Source organism: Sturnira hondurensis, unplaced genomic scaffold (genome assembly GCF_014824575.4).
Source record: "Sturnira hondurensis isolate 20B ecotype Veracruz unplaced genomic scaffold, ASM1482457v3 Scaffold0019428, whole genome shotgun sequence".
NCBI lineage: Eukaryota > Metazoa > Chordata > Mammalia > Chiroptera > Phyllostomidae > Sturnira > Sturnira hondurensis.
This window is the reverse complement of record NW_028092059.1, coordinates 5,975,234-5,999,732: the sequence shown is the minus strand read 5'-3', so window position 1 is coordinate 5,999,732 and position 24,499 is coordinate 5,975,234. Positions and strand designations below refer to the sequence as shown.

The following is a 24,499-nucleotide window of genomic DNA, read 5'->3' as shown; positions in this document are numbered from 1 at the left end:
GCCCACCAAAATTCAGCTTTTTCTGCTTCTATCACTCAAGAACATCATTAAACAAGTAGGGGGGGTGGGGCAGAGAGACAGACAGACAGACAAAATTCTTGAACTTTATTTAACGAAGGAGCTGACAGTGGGAGAGCAACACTGGTGTGAACACAGCACTGCAGCCTGCTGGAGCTTCGGTGCCGTCAAGGCCGTGCCCACAGATGTCTGCACAGAGATGTAGGTGCATTTCATTCTACCAAATTCACTGACAGTGAATTAATATGATTCGTCATTACTACGGAATACCATTAACATGGGACTCCCATATGAGTGCAGTGGTACTCTGCCCTCTACTCCCCTTCCTAAAGTCTGGTATTTCATGCAACAACACTAGATTTTTAGACGACACTCCTGAACTGCTCTCTGCTTATTTTCTGGTTAGCTCTCATCTTCGCCAGTCCCAAACCTTCCTATCGGGATAATGTTCTTAATAGCCTCATTTGCCAAGAGAAGCCCTTTACTTCACCTTCTAAGGTTACTCGGACCCATCTTTCTTAATCAATTTTCTTTCCTCCTCCTCCCCTTCCAATTCTCTGCCACCCTCACCACTCAAGGACACCTGAAGGTGGGGAAGGAAGTTCAGCTGGAAATGTACATTGAGATCTCATCCATATCCTGCACCAATTTCCAGACCATAAAATTCCTTATTGGCAGAGAAAGCGTTCTGTGATAAAGCCTAAAATAGTCCCTTTTACCTTGTGCTCAAAGTAAAGCACACCTTGAATGTACTTTCTAAAACTATGGAAGGCAACAGAAGTCAAAGAGGTTAAAAGAGGGATTCTTCTCCTTTCTATTACTTTTTGTTAACGGACACAATCTCCCTCTGCACTGAACGCACCTAAGAGACAGGAGACTGGCTTAGGGATTTGGTGAGCGTGGCTTCTGGAAAGGAAGGGACTGAGGCAGCACCCACGACCCCACTCATCTTGCAGCGTAAGCCTGGATGTGGAACTCACTGTTCCTGACACCCGGCTTACATCTCCAATGGCAAAGATGACTTCCGACCACATAGTCACAATTCTGGGCTGTCACCTTCCACTTCAGCGGCCAGGAGTGCCTGCACATCAGGGCATTGCACCCCTCATTAACCCCGATACCATTCACACAGCACAGACACTCGGTAAGTAATCACTGAATAAATGCTTACATAAGGTTGACTTCACCCATCCATTCAGCGTGCAAAGTCCATGCCCCTGACCCTGAGGTGGAACAATTTCTGTTTTCCCTTTGGTGCCTGGAGCTGGGCAGTAGGCGGTTACCACACTCATGGTTGTGCAGCCTCAAATTACCACACTCATGACACCACATGACTCATCTTCAAAGAACTTTCCCATCTGAAACTAATTAATCTCCTCCACGTCCCTGTGAGGTAAGTGCGGGGTGCTCACTGCAGGTTGTAAGGAGAAAAGTGGGAGTGAGGAGGTTATAGGCCGTGCCAAACGTTACTAAGGGTGTCTGCTGGGCAATGAGGTCATAATGCAGTCATCTGGGTGCAGCCTCGCCAGCCACTCGGGAATGCAGGCTTTTCCCCTGCAATCTGACTGCCTTATCATTCTCTGGGCTTTTGTGAAAGTGTCGACAGAGTCCAGCAGGTATGTGTGTTTCAAGGGGGAAAAAAGTATTATGATTTGCCCCTGCTAAATACTTCAGATGTCTTTCCCACAATAATTCACCTAAGAAGTCATCTCTCCCAGATTTTTTTCCAGTAAATATACCTTGTTACGTAGATTCAGCACTACCTTCTGGAAAGGGCTGAGGATAATATGTATTCATCCATCTTCCTGGGAAACACACGGCGAGGTTCACTCTCACATCTTCACAGACACAAGCCAGCACACGGGCAGCCTCGAAGTTCATGGTTACTGCCTGTCCAGGCCTGCGAACTGCCCAGAGCAGGATGACGCACAGCCTCCTTGACACACTTCACACCTCCCACCTCCTGTCTCTGCGGATTCCCATGGCAGCCGCACAGCAAACATTACAGCCTTCTCTCCCGCTGGCCTCTCTGACTCTGCCAAACAGAACTAGGGCTGGCTAGTTCCCAAGGAAAAGCAAACTTCACCCACCACAGCCATGTCCTTTTTCCTTTGCTGGTTCCTCTTGCTCCCCCTCCCTCCTAGATTTGGACCTTCCCCAGGTTTCAGGGTTTGGTGTTATCACCATTTACTTTCCTGAAGTGTGTGCTATTACTATTATTTTCCTTTAGGAACCACACTCACTTTCACATTCCGCTCCCGTTCCTTGTTGATTCTAAATCACCAGGTCTATCTCTGACCTAAGGAGGACAGATTATAAACTCTAATTTTCTGCCATTTTCATATAGCATGAGTTGGAGTATGACTTACTCCATTTGGGGTAAGCATGACGTACTATCCCATTTGGGGAACGCCTAGTCCTGATAGACATTAAAGCATTCCCTCATACACCAATACTTAAAACAGTATGCTACTAGCATACAAACAGATAGACAAATGGAACAGAAGAGAAAGTACAGAAATACTCAGATGCACATGGTAACTGATTATATGATAAAGGGGGCTTCCTGAACCAGGAAAGTAAGAATAAATTTACAAACTTAAGTTGGGACAACTGGGTGGCCAGGAAAAAAATAAGGTTGGACACATACCTCATAGTGTACTCAGAAAAAACAAGGCCATACAGGCCCCAGAAGAAAAAATATGAATACAGAATGGCAAGAGTTAATCTTAAGGAATTCCTGGTGTAATAGTGATACAGAGGTTGTGTTCTAAACGGTCCCTACATACCATTGCTACATATTGATGTGCTTACAAAGAAAGTACTTTGATGTCTAGGTTTGCTTTAGTTATTCTCAAAATGAAAGAGAAGAATAGGTAAAACAAGACTGAGAACAGCCCTGGCTGGTGTAGCTCAGTGGATTGAGTGCGGACCTGTGAACCACACGATCGCGGTTCGATTCCCAGTCAGGGCACATGCCTGGGTTGCAGGCCAGTTCCCTGCAGGCCAACTCCCAGCAGGGGATGCACGAAAGGCAACCATACATTGATGTTTCTCTCCCTCTCTCCTTCCCTTCCCCTCGAAAGATAAATAAATAAAATATTTTTTAAAAAAAGACTGAGAACAGCCATGGCTGGTATAGCTCAGTGGACTGAGCATGGGCCTGCGAACCAAAGGATCACAGTTCGATTCCCAGTCAGGGCACATGCAGGGCACATGCCTGGGTTGCAGGCCAGTCCCCAGTAAGGGTCAGTTCCCAGCAAGGGACACACAAGAAGCAACCATACATTGATATTTCTCTCCCTCTCTCTCTTTCCCTTCCCTTCTAAAGATAAATAAAATCTGAAATATAAATAAATAAAATTATTTTAAAAATTAAAATTAAATAAAATTATTTTTAAAAAATAAAAATAAAATTAAAAATGCCAGCCTTTAAAAAAAAAGACTGAGAACATATTCCTAATTATCAAAGCTGAATGCCAGGCAGTTGGGGTTTATTGTACTACTTTTTCTAATTTGTGCATGTTTAAAATTTTTCATAAGAAGAAGTTTATGAAAAAGTACCAAAAGAAAATGTAAGTGATTTCTCTGGAGTATGAAAAGGCCTTTCTAATTATGATTTAAAACACAGAAAGTTTTCAATTAAAGTTTGATAAATTCAATTACTTTAAAGAACAATAACTTCTGCATGACAAAAAAAAAAAACATAAGCAAAGTTGAGAACAACAACCTGGGAAAATATTTCCAACTTACGGCACAGACAAAACAATGGGTGATCTCACTAATATGGAAAGAGTCAATAAGAATTCAATAAGGAGATTATTAGCAATCCAACAGAAAAACTAGCAAAAAACATTAATGGACATTTAATAGAAAAAATAAATAAAATGGCCTTTAAATGTCATGAGAAAAGTTGAGCATCTTTCCAAATAGGAGAAATGTAAATTAAAAATATACTTTATAACCTCCAGATTTGGACTAGTCAGACAGGTAAAAATGTTTTCTGACATTCTCTTTCGAGGAGACTATGTGAAATCAGTCATTTTCACTTACTGCTGGTGTGACTGTGACTGCTAAAGACCCATTTAAAATTTCAAATGCATTTGCCCTTGACCCAATGCTCCCTTCGGAGGATGTTCCAGAGAGCCTGCACACCTGCACAGCGATGTGCTGCTGTGACAGCAAACGGTCGGAAACAACCGAAGTGGCCAGCAGGAAGAGCATGTGATGTCTGTGCACAAGTATGTGCACCTATACGCATTATATATATATGTACACACAATGGAACGTGATACAGCTGTTAAAAATGAGGATGTGCCCTGTATGCTGCTGGGGAAATGTACTGTGATAGGGATATTATAGAGTAATGCAGATAGATTTAGAACTGTGGAGATCATGTCAACTTTGTGTTATGGAGGGAATGAAATACTAAAATACACAGCATGTACTTATTCACTACGTATATAGGCATGAATACACAATGTACAGGAAACAAGTGGGAATGGTGACCTGCGTGTAGAAAGACAAGTGCAAGGCACGTGGTGTGAGGGCGCAGCAGAGGGGCGGAGGCTTCTCAGAGTACACCTCATTTCATTGTTTTGATTTTTGATCCATATGATGCAGAACTTTTTAAAATTAAATTAAAACAAAGCATCCAATAGGCTCCATGGTTTATCAATGGTTAACTATAGGAGATTAAAGCTCAATAGTTAAAGCTCAATACTTCCTTCTAACACACCAGGACTTGGAAAATCAAAGAGCAGATAATGAACAATGGCATTATTTGCCTTTGAAATGCATCATTTGGTGGTAGGTATGAGGGTAGCAGACAATTCACCACCCTAATTATATTTTGCAAACTCCATTGGTAAGGTTCCCTGAGGTCTTGGTAAGAACACAGTCTCAGTTGTCTACAAAAACAGCAGATTGAGAATGTGGGTGAGGAAGATAAACAGCCCAGAAGCACTGCCTTCCGGCAGAACAGAAGCGCTGTATCCATTCAGGTGTATTGTAACTGTTGACTATTAGCAACACGTCTCTCTTATACTCTAGACCAGAGTGTCCAATCTTTTGGTGTCTCTGGGCCACACTGGAAAAAGAATTTTGTGGGACTACCCATTAAATACATTGTGACACAGAATCACAAAAAAAAATCTTATAATGTTTTAAGTAAATTTACGATTTTGTGTTAGGCAGCATTCATGGACATCCGGAGCCGCATGCGGCCCACAGGCTACAGGATGGACACCCCCTCCAGACCAATAGGTGCTAAGTTTTTCATCCCCAATGTTCATTTCTAACTTGCCTCCACTCCAGACCCCAGATTCTGTTTAGAAGGATTTATCTAAACTGTATTGCCCATTTTTAAGATTTAAACAATAATTACCCATTTTTAACATTTAAAATGCATAATTGCCATGAAAAGTATCTGACCCACATGAAATAACTACATTATATTAACATGATATATTCAACATTGACACATGAAAAAAAATTGTATGCATTCATTAGCCACATTGTTTTATTGGTCCTAAATAAACAATTTTTTGTTAGGCTCTTTGAAATATGAGAAATAGCTCAACAAGTTCTGTGATCCCATTGGAGGTTCTGCCATCCCAAATTTCAGGCTTTTAAGTCAGTAAGAGGCAGTGGCCTGGAAAGGCTCTCCCCAAACCCTTCACATGACGGCTTCATCTGTAAAAAGGGGCTGTAACCCACTCCCACAGGAAAGGATACAGTGGTTCCTCGTGCACACAGAGCAAGCGGGACTTCCTGCTAGTTAGCTGAGTGAATGAGCTACACATTTTCCCATACTGAGCTATTTCCCAGCAGTTCAGTTTCCTTACACATAGAATCAAGCATTGAAAATTGGGGCCAACATCGAGCAAATTACTGAACCTCCCTGTGGCTCAGTTTCCTCATGGTAAAAGAGAATAATTTAAAAAGTGACCTCAAGTGAGTGAGTCATATGTTTTAAGTACACAGAATAATGTCAGAAAGACAGTACAAACTCAAGAAATACTGGCTACCTGCATGTAACACCTCAGAGGCAGGTTTCAAACTCTCCGTTTGGAGCCTGCCTTCCGGGGCTACCTCCGGAGAAGTTACAGAATATCCTGTCACCATTTTCCTTAGACTAATTAGCTGTGGTAGCAATGGAAATTATTTACTTTCATAACTTTACCTTTACTTGTGCTGAATGATTTACATAATCCTGTAGCTAGGAGGTCCCAGACCTGCATTCCTCTCTCCTTGGTAAATTTGCTCATCTTCCTCCAAAGTCGGTATTTTGTTCATCACACAGCATCTGAGAAATGGCTTCAGGCTAGGGTTAGGCAGAGAACACCGATCCCTTTCCCCACCCTCTGTGCCAGGACCTGGAACACTGGGAAGCAGAGGAAGACACTATGCAGCCAAGGGCAGAAACAACCAGCCCACAGTTTGACAAGAGCATTTAGAAAAGAACTCATGGGTGGGGCCCACTGGCAAATGTCAGAAAGTGATGCAGTTAGAATTCAGCACCTGGAACCTCTGAGCCTCTACTTTCTGTCCCAAGAGGGTTAGTAAACTGTCATAATCTAGAAGTAAGTGACAGAAAACAGTGTTTATAATCACCAGTTCAAATGTGTGCGTGTCTGTCTCCTACAACAGGAGTCCTCAGCCTCTGGACCACGACCAAGTATGTTCCATGGCCTGTTAGCAACCTGGACATGCAGCAGGAGGGATGCACAGCAGGTGGTGAGCGGCAGGCAAGTGAGAGAATGGTCCCTGGTGCCAAAAAGGCCGGGAGCGCTTTCCTACAGTGTCTCCCGTTAACACTGTGCAAACAGGACAGCAAACAAACCGGGAATGCTGCCCCAAGGAAGAGGCCACACTGAATGTTACAAAATGCTTCCCAAATCATTTGCTCTTCAGGAAGCAAACGGAATCACACCCAATGTGCCTGACGAGAAATAAGAGGACAAATGTTTTCCTGGCTACTTATTTGAAAAATATACCTTTGCCACACTCAAAATGTCTGCACAGTATTTCTTTCCCTATACCTTACCTCAGTAAAGGTGGACATTTTTAATGTTTTCATAAAAATTACTCAACTTATATGTGGGGGCAACTTTGCCCGCAAGTCCCCCCATCTGCCACAGATGAAAGTAATGCTACCAAGACACAATCTGCTTAGGGAGGAGAGGTGGTCAATCTCTCACAGGAGAAGGACCAAGAGCCTTTTCCTCAATGGGCTTTTATTGGGTTCATTTTGCACAAGAATACAGGTAAGGCTCAAACAACAGATAGTATTCAAAGAGCTATGAGGGCTTATTCTCAGTCAGGGTCAGATAGCTAAAGAGCCATAAAACTTTGAGGAACAAACTTCTTGCTTGGACCCTTCTTTAAATGAGAGGTTTGTACATTCTAAACAAAGCAGGTTTCACAGGATTTTGTGCATTCTTTCTTAGGCCTGATCACCCAGGGAACCCGCCCTTTCCAGCACAGGGTGCACCACCTTCCGCATCATAGGTTTTCAGGCTTAAGCAGATTAGAGCCAGGAAGTGCTTCTCCCAGAGGGAAATGGGGACTCAGGCTATGTCAGAACAGCTGGGGGTGAGGGTGCATCACTCCCTCTTTGTTGCAGCCCCCCCCAACCGAGTCCTTCCATGATGGCCTCCCAAGTGATTGTGTTTGGCTTAAGTTGCCCCCTTTCTGAGGGGTCTTACCCATCTCTATCTGACCATGCATTGGGGGCAGGGGGATGAAGCAGAAGCAGCGTTTGCTACCAGAGACAAGCTTTGTCTCCTTAGTGGCTCACATTCCGGAGGTCGTTCACTCAGCCTTAGTCATGGGGGACAGTTACAACTCCTGAAACCAGGCAGAGCGGTTCCCAACACTTACACACTCTAAATAGATTGAACACACAGACACTGATTTAGCTATTCAATCAATATTTATGGAGCATCTACTATAAACTTTGGCATCTTTTTGTTCATAGTCGCAGCTCCAGTCCCTAAAACACCGTTTCTGCTCTTGGAAATACGACTTTCCAGAGGTTTGTTAATGATTTTCTCCACGTGCCCTCATGCAGAATAGCCTTTTTTAAGCTAACATTTCTTGAGAGCTATGGGTATCAGGTACCTAGAAGCAATAATTCATTTAATTCTCACCCCACATCTGTGAGGTGGGTACTGTTCTTATCCCCACTATACAGACGAGGAGTTCAGGCTTAAGGAGCATAAGTAACTTACCTTAGACTACAAAGCTAGTAAATCACGCGTAGAATTTAAATTCAGGTCCAGTTCCAAACTCCTCCATCTTCCTCCCTACACTATGCTGCCTTCAAAATTCCTTAAATATACTTGGCTATGATGGCTGTATTTTGTTTATAATAGTCTCTTCTGCATTTTTTTTGTTTGCTGTGATCTCATTTTCTTCTGTCTGATGCCTTTCTAGCATCTAGAAAATGATCATTTAAAAACAATTGTATCAAGTCATGGGACCATGGCAGAGCAGGCTAAGAAATGACAGCCATTGGTACATAAATATTTAAATATAACCACTCTACTCCACTTAGTGCATTATTCAAAATCTGGGCTTACACCAAAAGGTTTCTGGAACTTACCAGCTGCTTCCTTTTGTGATCTCAATGATTCTCACCCAAACAAGACTCCAAGGACCCATCTTCCAAATCAGCCTCCTTATATTTACACCTGGTCACTGATGTCACTTGCCGTTCCTGCCAACTCCAAACTGACTACAGAAGAGAATCAATGTGAATTCTCTCTAATTGCTTCCTTTCCTTTCCCCGAACTTGCTTTTCACCCCCGCTCAAAACCCCGGAAGCCAAAACCATAGTTCAGTGAAGTGAGTGTGATTAAGCAAATTACGAACCAGCTCAGGAAGTCATTCTAATTGCTCTCATCGGGGATATTTTCCCCCCTCTGCCTGTGGGCGGCCTGGCTGGCCAGAATGCTCGCTCCCTGTCCCTGGGCGGGGTGTCAGGAGATGGCAATCATCCCTGCTCTGTTTCCAGGTGAATGTGAGATTGTTCAAGTCTGGAGCTCCAAACCCTGCTGATTCTTCTCCATCTCTTTCATGGGCCCACTGAACACACCTTGTCTTTCATCCCTGAGTGCTCCAGAAGCCCATGCCCCCACTCAGACCAGGACATCAGATTCTTCAACGGGAAGAAGAATGTGTGTGAGGGGGAGGTCTGTCTACCTGGCTGATGAGACACAAGCTCCCTGAAGGCAGGCACAATCTTTCATCTCTGGGAATGGGCTTAACACACAGAGGGGGACCAAATGTTTGTGAATGCATGCTATGGAATGAAGAAAGGAGGTGTGAAAGTAAAGCTGCATTTTCTTTTAAGGAGCACTTTATGAAGCAATGAGTTTATTTAATAAGAAGAAAGAAAATACTCGCACAGAGAATGTGCGTATCACATACTATACTTGGGGACGCTGAAAAGATGGGCCAGTACTTAGCACATGTTTTACCATTAACTCAAAAGAGGTAAAGGTTGCAAGTCTGTACGAGAAAGAGAAAAAAAAAGATAGAGGTTGGGGTACAGTACAAAAGCATCAAACTGGCATTAAATCGGGAGCTTCTACCAGGAAAACAGCAGAAACAGCAGCAATAACTGATGTTCTAACAAGTTTGGTTTGTTAATAAAATCCTTCAAGGAAAATTCCAGAACCTCGGGAATTTAATCCCTTAATGAGGCCTCGTTGGTGTTTGTATATTAAAATATGCCCACCCTTGCTTAACTTTCCACACCTTTTGGCAACAGTAGCTCATGAAGTGGGGCTGAGACAGCTGTCACAGAAGCTGCTCTGAGTCTGGATTCTCTGGGGCTGGCAGCACCGAGGCAAGGAGACCTGGCCACACACCGCAGCTGTGGGAGCACCCATACTGCAGTCCGTGTACTTGGCTTCCTTCGTGTGGGTCATTATGCCGAGCATTGGACTAGAAGTGTCACATTCTGGCATCATCAATCCAACTTTATCTTTGGGGTTTTTCTTAGCTGAGAAAGTATTAATCAAACAAACTTTTTAAAAGGAAAATGCATATATTGTTTATTCGTGGCTAAGACTTCCCCCAGATATCACCAGAACACATTAATGGTTGCAGACCAGCACTCAGATTTGCAATACTGATCAGCTATCACCTTGAGGCTCTGTTTCCACATCACAAACCAGACTTTGAGGGTTTTCACCAAACTCCATGGCTCCTCTGTTCCTTGTTCTTGATTCAGAATCTTCCCTCTCCCAACAAAGTTCAATTCTTCCAGAAGCATCAGACACAACAGATACGCCAAGCTTCAGGAAGGGAGGAGGGGTCGAGTTTACTGATCACCATCTTAGCCATACCAAGGTAAGTCTTCAGTGCGGGTACCCAGCAAGCCCCTGCACCTAACGAGAGTTTATCACCACACATTCACCTCATTTTTCTGAGGGCATTCTAGTAGTATTCTAGTTACCTAAAAAGTGGTATGGTTCCCTGTGATCCAAAATGAAATAATCTTCATGTACATAAAGAACTATTTGCCATTTACATATAGAAGCGCTAACAGCCCTTGCTCTTAAAATGAACGGAACTTGACACCAAAACTTATATTCCAGGAATACATTTGACTAGGAAGAAGTTGGATGCAAAGTCATGTGGATGTTAAAATATGTTACCTCCTGAATCCAGCCAAGGGCTCTTTTGCTGTGTTAGACCGAAGCAGCCTCCTCAGCGATGTACTGATGGTCTGGGCAGCCTCCTCACTCACCGGGACTTTCTCCCTGTTCCCTGTGAATATCCACACGGTTTTTTAAAGGCTATGCTGAGGCCTGGCTGCCAAAATCATTACAACTAGTCCTAGAACTGAGTTGTACCTTGAGTTAATGTTCAAGAAAATATCTCACTCAACTTATGTGCCCTACTTTCAAGGTCTCCCATTTAAAAATCCTTAGACTTTCAATCTTGCTTTAGGAGAAAGCCAGAATTTCAAGTACCCTCTTAATTAAATGCCCTCTACTGCTAGCACGCCAAAAATAGCAGGTTCTTAGAAAATATCAGAGATCAACTCCTATTCAACAAGTCCATATGAAGTACCTACTGGGTCAGCACTGTGAAAACCACTGCGGAGTTCTGCTGGAGTTATACTTTAAATATAAGAAAAATCTTTAACCTAAAGACCTGGTTAGACTAGATATAACGCAGGAGATGAGTGCAGGCAGCGCAGGGCAGAGTGGGATTCATAATTAAAACAAGTGCTACAGGGTACAATAAGTGATCATGATCATTCATAATAATGCCTCATTATTTAAGAACAAAGCCTGAAAAATAGAGTACTTAAATTAGCCAAGCGCATTCCCACACAATACTTCTTTCGATTCTTACAGCCACACAGCGAGGCAGACAAGGGAGATGAGGAAACTGTGATCCACAGAAATAAGGGGGCTCGGCCAAGGGCACCTTGCAAAGAAGTGGCAGAATTGCAGGTTGGTAGTCCGAGTGTTGCCTCCCTGTCCAACATCAGTCTGCCTCCTGGCTGAGCACCAGGGGAGCGAGAGGAGGCAGCATGAGAGGACTTGAAGGGTGAGCTATGAAGGACATCGGTCTTCAAGGGGAAAGGACGATAGAGAGATGAGCAAAGAGCATGATCACAGGCTCAGAAGCAGAGATTTGGGAGAGAATGACTTACTGAAAGGGGACATATATTAGAAGGAAGTTGGAAATGGGATCTGACACGAAATTCAAATAATCATGGGACTCACAGCAAGTCAGAGTCTGGAGCAGAGTTTGCAGCTTTCGAACAGTGATGCTACTTTTTGAAGAAGACTGACAGGATCAATACAGAGATTCAGAAAATTAATACAGCGTTCATGTAGAAGAGGGGTTAGAGAGGTGGGGGTGGGGCAAAGAGTCTGGGTGTTTGAAATCCAGGAGAGATGGTGGAAAGCTTGGCATAGTTCTGAGATGTTGAGGTGGGTACGCTTTACGGAATTTATCACCCACATTCATTTGCACATCATTGAGCAACAGCAAAGATAAAAATACTCCAGCTGTAAGGAATAGCACATATAAAAAGTAGGAAGATCGGTGCTTACAAATTTATGATGGATAAAGCCATTTTAGGTTAGTTGACTTAAAACTTTTCAAATACGCTGTCTCCAGAATTCAGGGCTGACAAAGGCAACACCACCACCTCCATTTCTGGCCTTGGTTTAGTGACCTCCCACCTCAGCCAGCCCATGTCAGGCTGGACTAAGGTGACCCAGAGGCCTGCCGGAGTGCCAACAGATGGAGGGGAATGGCGTCGGGGGGCACTCTGGGTTCCTCACCCATACGTACACAGAAAGAGGTCTAATTTTGTACAATTGCTTTTATTAAAGTAATTTGAGAAAATTTCATTTGGGTAAAGGGTTCCATGGTTCAAAAGCTGAAAAGCCACTGTTCATGTCCCACCTCAGGTACAGACACAGGTTGGGATCAAGACAGAGAGGTGTCATGCCTGGCTCAAGATCACAGAGGGGTGAGGTCACCTCAGGGGCATTTTCCACTGCTTTCAATTGGGAACTAAACAGGCTTTTGTACAGCAAAAAGAAAAGACAAAATGAAAACGCAACCTATGGAATAAGAGATAAAATTTACAAATCAAGATCTAATAAAAAGTTAATATCCAGAATACATAAGGAACTCACAACTCAATAGCAAAATAAAATCTGATGAAAAAATAGGCAGCCCTGGCAGTTCAGTTGGTTGGGGCATTGTCCTACACAGCAAAATGTTGGGGGTTCAGTCCTTGGTCAGGGCACATAACTGGGTTGTGGATTCAATCCCCAGCCAGGGCATGTATGTGACAACTGATCAATGTTTCTTTCTCACAATGATGTTTCTCTCCCTCCCTCTCTCTCTAAAAATCAATAAATATCCTCAGGGGAGGGGTAAAAAAAATGGGTACAAGACTTGAATATGCATTTTTCCAAAGAAGGCATACAAATGGCCAACAGGTACATGGCAAGTTACTCAGCATCACTCATCATCAGGAAAACGTAAATTAAAGGCACAGTGAGATATCACTTCACATGTTCAGAATGGCTATCATCAAAAAGAGAAAAGATAAGTGCTGGCAAGGGCGTGGAGAAAAGGAAACCCATTTACACTGTTGGGAATGTAAATTAGTGCAACCACTAGGGAAAAGGGATAGTGGTCCCTCGGAAAATTGGTCATCATCTCGTAAACCAAAAAGTTGCCGATTTAATTCCATGGCAGGCACATGCCTGGGTTACAGGTCAGGTCTTTGACTGGTGGCGTGCAGGAGGCAACCAACAGATGCTTCTCTCCCTCTCTGTCTTCCTCCCTTCCCACTCTCTAAAAATAAACAAATAAAATCTCTTTTTAAGTTTGAAAACGTTAACAATTGAATTCCCATGTGATCCAGCAATCTTACTTCTTCTGGGTAGAAATTTTAAGAAAACGAAATCACTATCTCCAGGAGACATCTGTGCTCCTACCAACACACTGCGGCATTACTCACAGTAGCCAAGACATGGAAACAACCCAGTCGAATGAGTAAAAAATATGATATATATTTTTTTCCTTAGTATGTATGTGTAGAATATTACTCTGCCATAAAAAAGAAATCCCGCCATTTGAGACCACATGAATGGGTCTTGAAGGCATTATGCCAAGTGAAATAAGTGGAGGAAGACAAATACAGTATGATCTCATGTGCGTGTGGATTCTAAAAAGAGTCAAAATCACAGAACCAGAGAGTAGAACAGGGCTTGCCGGGGACTGGGAGTCGGGGAAATGGAGGGATGCTGGTCAAGGCCACAAGCTTTTGGTTATAAGATAAATAACTTCTGGTAGTCTGACTGACAATATAACCACTGGTTAATAACACTGTATTACACACTTGAAATCTAAAAGAGTACATTTCAAGTGTTCTTACCACAAGATAAAGGTAACTACATTATATGAGAGGTGTTTAAACATCACTGTGGTAACCAATTCACAGTGTTTACATATACCATATCATCACATTGCACACCTTAACAAAATTAATAGAATTCTGTCTATTTTCTTTGGTCAATGTTTCTTCAATAAAGCTGGGGGTAAGAGGATGGGGGAATTTGGGCAATGAGAACTCAGAAAACAAAAATCATTTAACGCCCTTTAAGTTCACAGTCTGGGACGCCCTGCAGGCCCGTTCCTTGCCTGGGGCAGAGCCAGTCTGGTCCCCCAAGCAGGTCAGCACAGGCAGCAAGGACCCAACTGCGGACGCGTGCACACACACATGCACGCATGCACGCAGCCTGGCTGGGCCTCAGAGCAGCAGGGTGTGCTCCCAGAGCTTCTTGCAGGTTTAAGCCTTCTGCCGACAAATAAAACATAGAGTACTTCTAATGAGAAAAAAATCTAGTTCATACTTTTCTCCAACTCATTCATGCTTCAACACTTGCTTATCCTTTTTTTCTTCACTTTAGTCTCCTTTTAGAGGCCAGGATAAATCCTTCCCCTCAAAAAGTAACTCTTAAAAGAACACCAACCCACCACCAACAATAAAACGCCACCTTAACAAAGGGATCTGTGTGCCTTGGGGAAGATAAAGAGGTGTTGCAGGCTTGGAATTCTCACTGTTACCGAAGAATTATGACCCAGCAGCAGAGAATCATTAAATCTGCTGGTTTCACTTGTATAACAGCATATAATATTGTACCTGTCCCTGCGCTGCACGCTGAATCAGGAAGTTTAGGGGGGCAAAGCCCAGCAGAGTCCCTAGTAAATCCGTCTTTTTGTATTCCAATCATAAAAAAGTCTTCCCCTCACTTTTTCACACAAGGTCTACCATCGCCTGAACCACGTTTATCGAACAAAGTGTCTTTCTCGAAGCTAGAGCATTTCTCTTCTTTGACAGCAAAACTGATTAAATCTTCCCAGAGAAAAGTTAGGCAGACCAGACCCCACCTTCCTGCCAGTAACGAAAGGACAGGCTCTCCAACTCCAAGGTTTCCTTTTCCTTTCTTATGGTTAAGAAAAAATTTAAAAAGTGGTACAATTTTGTAGAATAGTTTTATAGTTGTCTCCATTTTGACTTAGGTTGAAAGATTTCTTACCTGTTTTGGGAATTAGCTAATTTAACGGTAAGATCTCCTGAACTATTCTGAGAAAACTGTGACTTTGCTTAGAGATATCAGTGGCCAGAGGCATTTCCAAAAAGAGGTGGTAAGTTACAAATTCACAACAGCTCTCTGTGAACTGATTAGCTCCTCCATATTTACAATGCCCAGTTTTTAAAATAACAAATCAAGATGACTTTTCCAGCACTCAGCCTCACTGCAAATGGTAATATACCCCAGTTAGAAACTGGGGTGGGGCACAATTGTATCTATGGCACATGTGCTGATCTGAGCAATACAGCCCATTTTTGTCACTCACCCTGGTCAGAAATATAAAATATCCTTATAATAAGTTACACGGCTCTTTGTGCCACGTGAGCAATTCACCAACACAAAAGCTGCAGATTTTACAATGGTCATCAGCACTGTCAGCGCGCTGCTGAGAGTTATTGACATTAATTTGAGAGGCAAAATATCTTGTGTTGCCTTTGAAAGTCATCTGCATAATTGCAGCACTTTCTAATCGCGTGGAAGACCCATAATTACGCTAGGAGAAATTGAGGCTCTCTGATTTCCCGGTCTGGTAACTAGATGCACAAACTTCCCTTTAGATTCTTCTGGAACAACAGCGCTTAAGCATCACTGTGGGAAAGGAAAGCAGGCCTCCCAGCATGCAATGCTCTCTAGCCAGCCACTCATCAGTGATTCTGAAATCACTTATTCAGCTGGAAATTTCTTTCCTCACTCCTGAACTTGGATATTTACAAAGTGGCTAATGAAGAAACAAGTAATCTCCGACCATTGTAATAGACAAGAATGAAAACCGACAGATGGACACTTCTACTCTCGAGCTGGATAAGAGGAGTAATTTCCACCCCACCGAGTTCTGCTGGGGCGGCCTTTCGTCCTGTCTGGGGAGGTGTAAAGCTTTGTGCAGGCTGGCCTGGCCTTCGACGGATTTATTGAAAAGACCCACTGGCCAGACTGCATGCAGGGATATATCGTTTGTTAAAAAAGAGAAGAATTTTTCCACCAGGTTTGGAATTCTCACTATTACCAAAGAATTATGATCTGGAAGCAGAGAACCATGAAACCCCTGGTTTCACTTGTTCAACAGCATATAATGTACCTGTTCCTGCACTGCCTACTGAATCAGGACCTCGTAAAACAGAGGTTTGGCTTAGAAGATCATGGCGGCAATGTATTAGTGTCAAGAGGAAGGCGTTCAAGATATTCCTCAAGTTTCAGGGAAAACAATGTCAAAAGCAAGGTGAGCTGGCTGCCAGTGTCTGTTGGATGTTGTCAGACTCTGCTCTGTGGACCTGGCATAGCTTCGGTCACTTCAGTTTGTCAGGTGCTCAAAGGACAGACCACACAGGTAGCACTGCTTAGTCTCATCTGGGAGGAGCGGAGAGGGTAAATGATGTAAAACGATGTAAAACTGACGCTGAGTTAATTTTTCATTGCCTTCTAGATCACAGTGGTGACAAAATGCTGTCTTCATTATAATATTTTACAACTTCAATAAAGCTCTGATATTATTGGATGGCAATAAAGGAGAAAACAATGAACAACTGTCTGTATGTGGCAGTCTATATAAAAAGTCTGAGGCTGGAAGTCTAATTGCTTCTCAGCCTGAGTATTTAAACCTCCAGCCCCCAGTGGAACACAAGTTAACACCAAGGTGGAGTGTATCCTGAATTTAACTGGAGTCAGGAAAACCTTGCTCAGGTCCTGAACTTTGTCTCCGCTAGGAACTGTTTAACCTGAGCAGGCTGCTTAACTTCTTAGAGTCTCAGTTTCCTCATCTATAAAACTGAACTGGAAAATTAAAATTTCAGGGCTGTGGTGAGAAGTAAATGATAAGACACAGTGAAAATTACATGAATTAACTATAAAGTATTTTTCACAATGCCTAGCTATAATAAGTGCTCAATAAATGTTAGTTCCCTTCTAGTTTTTTCACTTTCTTTTTTTAAGTATATTTTATTGGTTATGCTATTACAGTTGTCCCAATATTCTCCCCTTCACCCCCCTCCATGCACTACCCCTCTTCCCTCCAGCCATCCCTTCCTTAGTTCATATCCATGGGTCATACACTTAAGTTCTTTGGCTTCTCCTTTCCTATACTATTCTTAACCTCCTCCTTTGTATTTTGTACCTACCAATTATGTTTCTTAATCCCTGTAACTTTTCCGCTATTCTCTCCCTTCCCCCTCCCAGCTGATAACATTCCAGGTGATCTCCATGTCTATGATTCCTGTTCTAGTTGTTTGCTTAGTTTGTTTTATTTTTTAGATTCAGTTGTTGATAGTTGTGAGCTTATTGTCATTTTACTGTTCATAGTTTTGTCTTCTTCTTTTTCTTAAATAAGTCCCTTTAACATTTCATATAATAATGGCCTGGTGATGATGAACTCCTTTAGCTTTACCTTGTCTAGGAAGCACTTTACTTGCCCTTCCATTCTAAATGATAACTTTGCCGAAGAGAGTAAACTTGATTGTAGGTGCTTGATTTTCATAGCTTTTAATACTTCTTGCCAGTATGTTTTTGCCTACAAAGTTTCTTTTCAGAAATCAGCTGACAGTCTTACAGGCACTCCTTTGTAGGTACTATCTCCTTTTGCTTGCTGCTTTTAAGATTCTCTTTTTATCTTGTACCTTTGGCATTTTAATTATGATGTGTCTTGGCATGGTCCTCTCTGGGTCCAACTTATTTGGGACGCTCTGTGCTCCCTGGACTTGGATGTCTATTTTATTCACAAAATTGGGAACATTTTCTTTCATTATTGTTTCAAATAAGTTTTCAATTTCTTGCTTTTCTTCTTCTCCTTCTTGCATCCCTATGATTTGAATATTGGCATTTTTGAAGATGTCCCAGGGTCTTCTTATACTCTCCTCTTTATTAAAACAAATTCCTGTTTCTTCATTCTGCTTTAGTTGAATGTTTATTGCTTCCTTATGTTCCAAATCATTGATCTGAATCCTGGCTTCCTTCCCTTCACTGTTGGTTCCCTATGGGTTTTTCTTTATTTCACTTAGTGTAACCTTCATTTCTTCCTTATGTTGTTGCAGTATCCAATGATTTCTTTGAGCATCCTGATCACCAGTGTTCAAACTCTGCAACTGATAGGTTGGTTATCTCCATTTCATTTAGTTCCTTTCCTGGGTTTTTGTTCTGTTTCTTTCATTTGGGCCATACTTCGTTGTCTCCTCAATTTGGCAGCCTCCCTGTGTGAGTTTCTGTGCATTAAGTAGAGGTGCTTTGACTCCCTGTCTCAGAGCACCCATCTGGATAAATGTGGCTTCTTTAAATCCTTGGTTGTCCGACTTCCATACAGTTCAATTTTCTGGCAGTTCTGGGTGTTTTTTGTTTTGAGGCTGGTTGTGATTTCTTCTTGTGGTTGTGCAAGGAAGCAAAGCATGCCTACCTATGCCTCCATCTTGACTGGAAGTCCTTTTTTTTTTTTTTTTCATTTTCAACTGTGGCAAAGGAACTCTTGCAAGAAGGAGACAGAACCAGGTAATGTAAAAAAAGCTTATACCAGTTGAGTTTTCTCACTGCTCAGGGGGCAGATTTAGCTGAACCACTATCAGTCCTGTAAATAAGCCCTGCGTACCACTGCTGAAGGTGCTGGTTGCAGGGAAAGTACAATGAAGCATCCGGCAGGTGTGAGATTTGCTCATGGTATATTAACCATCCGCCCCAGCACCCTGCAGATCCCACAGCAGAGGTTTCTACTAGTGACTCCCAAAAGGTCCTCCCTTTAAGCCAAAAAGCAACACATAAGCTGTTTCTTTGCCCGTGGTCATTTACATATATTTTGTATACTAAAAGATCACTACTGGCTCCCAAAGAAACAAGATGACAGGAAATAAAAGACCGGAGGAAATGGCCAGGTGGAAGAACAGCTAAGGCGCCCAATTATAACAAACCTCTCTTTCCTGCCAGGACACTAAAAACAGAATCCCAGCCAGCTTGTGAGCTACTCTCTTAGCCAATTGGCTACATATTTGATGGAAAGAGAGTTCCAACTGTGGAAAAATGAAAGCTTTTCCCAACAAGTGGGGAGTGGTTGGAGATGCATGTGAAGAAAACTGCCATTGTGGTGTTCCAGGTTTATCCTCTCTGTGTGGTGCCGATGGAGCTGTCTCAGCTCACAGGCTTGTGGGCCATTTCTCCAACCACTGATGCTGCTGATTCCACCTGCAATCTAAAACGCCTGGCTGTACATTTGGTTCCTCATCTCCCCACGTGTAATAAATGAAACATCACTTTTCATGCTCTAGAAAATGCAAACACAGCTGAACTGATGCATTTCAAATCCTTCTGAGCAATTCAACTAAAAATGAAAGCAGATAAGTCATTTCAAAGGATGACTGGATGTGTTTGGGCACAGGGATGGAGGGTGGCATACAGGAAGGTATCTTTTTAAGAGAGCCATTATTGGTTTAAAGCATAGGAGGCTACCCTAATTTTAAAGTGTGTCAGATATGCATCCCATATGACTGCATGCGGCATCTTCAGAGTCATAATACCACCGCCTTCTGAAGAACTAGAGGGCAGCTGTCACACTAGGCTGTAGGATGCAGGTGGCTAGGATGCAGCTGCCTGTAGTCACCTGATTAGTCTGAATGCCCCCAAAAGCCAAAATCAGGACATAGTTCAGAAGTGACTCAAATCGTTTAAAAAATGTCTTGAATAAAATGTGTTTAAAGGCACAGGACCATTTATATATGGTTTTTTTAAAAGAAATAAATACTATAAATGTATTCGCTCTTTCTTACGATTTTCTCAATAACATTTTCTTTCCTCTGGTTTACTTTATTGTAAGAACACAATATATAATACATGTAACATATAAAATATGTGCTAATCAACTGTTTATGTTATTGGTAAGACTTCTGGTCCACAACAGGCTATTATTAGTGAAGTTTGGGGCAAGTCAAAGTTATACATGGCTTTTCAACTGCACAGGGGATCAGATTCCATAACCTCTGAGATATTCAAGGGTCAAGTGTAGTTAACATGACCAGGTCTAGGAATCAGAAGGTCAATTTAGCAGGCAGAGGGGCCTAGATAGGCTGGGTTGGAGTCCAGGTATAGGCCACATACCAACAGAGGCTTTATTTCTTCCTTTGAATGATCTTCCATCCTTTCTAAAACTAATCATCAACTCCTTATTCAGCAAGGCCCAGCTCAAATTCTACTGTCTATGATCTCTTTACCAGGCAGTTGGCTGAACTCTTGGATAGGCTTTTACTAGGTGTTATTTATTATGCTGCTTTTATAAAACCCCATTTTTATTATACAAGTAATATAATTACACATAAATACATGCATGTTATCAACAGAGTATTGTAATTATATATCTCTTTCTTTCACTAGACTATAAACTTTTGAAGGCAGGAACCACATCCCATACATTGGGTACCATACTAAACACTGAAGATTCACAAGTAAACATCTCTTTAAAGTTTAATAAGTGTAGGTACAGATTACTAAGTAGTTACTTTGTGAGCAAGTAGAAAAGAAGTGATTAGTAAGGTCTAAGATAGGTAAACAGAGACAAACTATAGCCAAATCTCACTTTCCTTCGTAGCACGGTTAGAGACTACTAAATCAGTAGAACTCCATATATGGCCTGGATTTGGGGGAGGCAATACATAACATTTTTTATCACTGTCAGAATGATGGCAAATTATGAGCTCTCAAATAATGTTTTTTCATAGATGAGCCTCAACCCTAAACAGTCTAATAGCATGCTGCACGACTCTGTCTTTATCTGCGCTGTTTAACATTTTTATCAACTACTTGAATGGAGATAAAATGGTTTCTTATGAAACCTAATGAGGGCACAAAGCCAGGCAAGAAACTACTATGCTTCATAACACAACCATTTTGTAAAAGGACTTGGTAAATTATAGTATCAAGCTGAATTCAACACAATACTAAATATAAAGTTATGCATTCAAGTTATCGAGGGTACAGGCAGAGAATAACCAAGACCTTGCTAGAGAGAGATTACTTTATGTGAATTTTAGAGTAATCAAAAACACCAAGTCATACATATGTATGGGCATATGTGTGCATGTGTGTGTGTATGAATTCCTCTTCACAAGTCTGATCCCCTTTGGAACTTAACCTTCACTTCTAATTAGGAGGCCTATAGAACTATATATCTAGGATGATGAGGTCTAAAAACTCTGCCTGACTTATAATATTTGAGAGAGCTACACCTGTTTGCCCAGAGAAATGAAAACTTTGGGGAAAGAACAGGAAAACTGTCTTAAACTTCAACTGATAACTTTCCAGGTAGTGGAGAGGAAAAAGTTACCTCAGAAGATAAATTCAAGGAAGTTACAGGAGATTCATTTGGGGTCAAGTTTTGAAATGACCAACAAGGGAATGGGCTGCCTGAGAGCAGTGGGCATTATTCAAGTAGAGGATGGATGAGCAACCACCAATGTGGATGTGTCAAATGGATTTCTGCACATGGAGATCACGATCCTTAAAGGAAAGGTCCCTAAAGCCCTTGCATCTCTATGGTCTTTATTGGAGCTGACAGTGGGTGGACCAGAGGGCCAGGAGATGGACATCTCAAATCACTCAGTTGCACCATGAACTTGACACAACCATGTGCTGTATATACACCACTCAGACTTGAAATCACCTGTCTGGAATGAGTTTGTCCTTACAAATGCACACATGGCTGAGTAGCTTTTGTGGCTCACAATGACCAGCCTGAGTGAATGCCCTGCTATTGACACCTTAATGTAAGCACACATAGAAAATGAAGCCAAAATAAGCAAAAAGGGCAGAGAGTGTGGAAAATGGGCGTGTGAGCTGTAAAGCAGGGAGCCTGGGTTGAAGACATATAATTCAGAATACAAAGGGGTAATCTCAATGCTGTGGGCTCTCACACAGATCATTGGTTTTCATTGCAGATCCTGGGAATAAAACCACAGAGCAAATTGCAGTGTGGGGCACAGTACAACCACTTCCTCTTCAGCCCAATGGCTTCCATGTTCCCGTAGCTCTAAAGAGTGGAGAGAGCACTGACAAAAAAATGTTCTCTTATTCGAAACCTCCCCCTCTGACCTATGTGTTACTGCAAACATGTAATTTCTTGAATTCCTGTTTCCCTTTGCCCCCGTCACCCCATCCTCACCACCACCAACAACAACAACAATGACAATAACAGCAACAGTAACAACAACAAAGATAGGCTGTGGATACAGGACCAAAAAAAAATCAGACTAGGCAAAGCCTTCCTGTAAGGAATGAGATCAACAGAATTCCTATCCTTCAGTTACAAAAACTGAACGGGGACTTTCATAGACCCAGAAAGTGACGAAGTGAAGAGAAAGACCTCAAGTCCACACACAAGGTGATAAAATATTTTATTTGTTTTTGGTTGTGGAAAAGAAAATAAATCATTAAAATGACATTCAGAATGCCTCAAGGATAAGGGCATTGAGTACGTCTTGGCCATAAATGCTGTCGAAAGTGGTAAAAGACTTGGTTTTGTTTCCTTAGCATTTGTCTGGGCCGAGCCTTCCTATTTCAACACAGGGACTGGCCCACCACAGGGGGCGCACTATTGCCTTTCCACGCAGGTCCTGCCGGAGATCCCAGAGCACTCTCTCACCTGTCCCAGGTTTCCATCTAACACGGATCCTACACACATGCCATCACCCCACCAGGGCTTCTGGGTCACAGTTCATTTTATTTTCACGGTTATTAGTTATTTCACATTTACCTGCTGATAAATAGCTTTTATGTGTGTGTGTTTTTATTCTTATTTTCCTGCAGCCTCAGAATTCAACGTGAAGAAAGCAGGGCTTCTGCCCCAAGGAAGCCAGTCTACAGTCTAAAGGGCCTTGGATTGATTCTGATGCTGCTTAAGGGTGTATTTCAAGTGCCTGGAGACTGAGGGAGGTGACAGAGTAGCTGTTATTAAAGCAACTCTTGGTTTTATTTAAACCAGGAAGGATTAGCTAAGAATGTGTAAAAGTGGTAGGATTTTCGACTAGCCCGCAAATTTGTATCCAGCATTCTGTTTTGACTATTTTATTTTTATTTCCTGCATGTCAAGCTCTCCCATGAAAATGCGATGGCTCGACTAAGTCTCAACAGACAGCTCCCCTTCAAGACTAAGTTTCTCTAAATCTGCAACACAGAAAAACATTAAGAACTTGGAAAGAAACTGGACTTTGGAATGAACTGGAACTAAACACACGTGCCAATCAGTATTGCTCTCTGCAACCGCTCATAGGTTCAGTCTTACATCTGCCCTCCACGCCGCACTCAATAGGACCCCAGAGGAGTGCTCGGAACAGCAACATGAGAGGGGCCGGGCAGGATTTGTAAGTGGAAGCAAGTCCAGCTCCCTTTCCACAGTACCTGTCTCTGACAGCACACGTCTTCTTAAGTGCCAAGGCCCTCTCAGCACCATGACAAGGAAGGAGTCTTAAAGGAGCTTCATTAAGATCCCCACTGAACAAACACAAGGGTCAACCTACAGCACTAACTAAGAAGGTCCAGGCAAGATGTATCCCCAAATCGCCCTTCATTTTCATAGCCGTTACTTTGCCCCTTAGCTCAGCACCAGGCAGCCTGAAGGGTCTGGCTGTTTATATAATCATCCTATATTGACCATTGAGACGGGCACTTTTGACCATGCTGGACAATACAACTTCCCAAGTGAGCCACAGCTCCATGTCCAAGGCATGCTTTTTGTGGGAACCTTGGCCCTAGAGTCCATTGCCTGGAGATTCTAATTCAGCTGAAACCAACAGGAGCCAGCCTGGATGACTCAGGGGGAACGAAAATGATGGGATGAGTGATTGTTCTCTTGAAGTCCCTCGTTGGGTAAAAGCAGTTGTTCACCACCTGACAGGACAGGTTTCTCAGGCTGCCCGAGAACAAAACAATAAATCAACGTCACTTTCCACCCTAACATCTTAAAAGTCTATATTTAAAATCTTCATTTCAGCTCATAAGTCAAGGAAAACTATCCACAGAACTATCCATTCGGCCTCTGGTAATAAGAGGGGTCAACGAAGCAGGGGAGAAACGGCTGAGAGGACGTGTCAGTGGAAAGACATCCCATGGGAACACCATCTGGCTGTCTGCTCATGGTCACTGCCTCGGTTATTTAAGGAATCCACAAACTAGCACAATGACTTACTCTAACAGGGTAAGCACACATGTTAGCAATAGAAAGTTGAAAGACTTGAAAATTGGAAAGTTTCCCTTTCAGAGTCATAACTAACCTCAGGAGCAAATCCACAAGTGCCTTAAGGATTCTCACTTCCCAATTAACCTGAATCTCCACTATGTTCCATATTGCATTCCTCTGATTTACCTTTTTGGGA

The 24,499-nt window shown here is 42.4% G+C and overlaps 1 protein-coding gene across 4 annotated transcripts in view; it reads right to left on the bottom strand.

Annotated features, from left to right (window-relative positions):
* Positions 1-24,499, bottom strand: part of LYPD6B (LY6/PLAUR domain containing 6B) — a 168,321-nt gene that overhangs the window by 24,442 nt on the left and 119,380 nt on the right. Inside the window, exon 1 of one of the 4 annotated variants that reach the window (XM_037027826.1) lies at positions 1,758-1,898. The exons of the other annotated variants lie outside the window; for them this stretch is intronic. The gene's annotated coding sequence lies outside the window, so the exon portion shown is untranslated. Of the gene's footprint in view, positions 1-1,757; positions 1,899-24,499 lie in introns of those variants that run through there. 4 annotated transcript variants of the gene reach the window in all.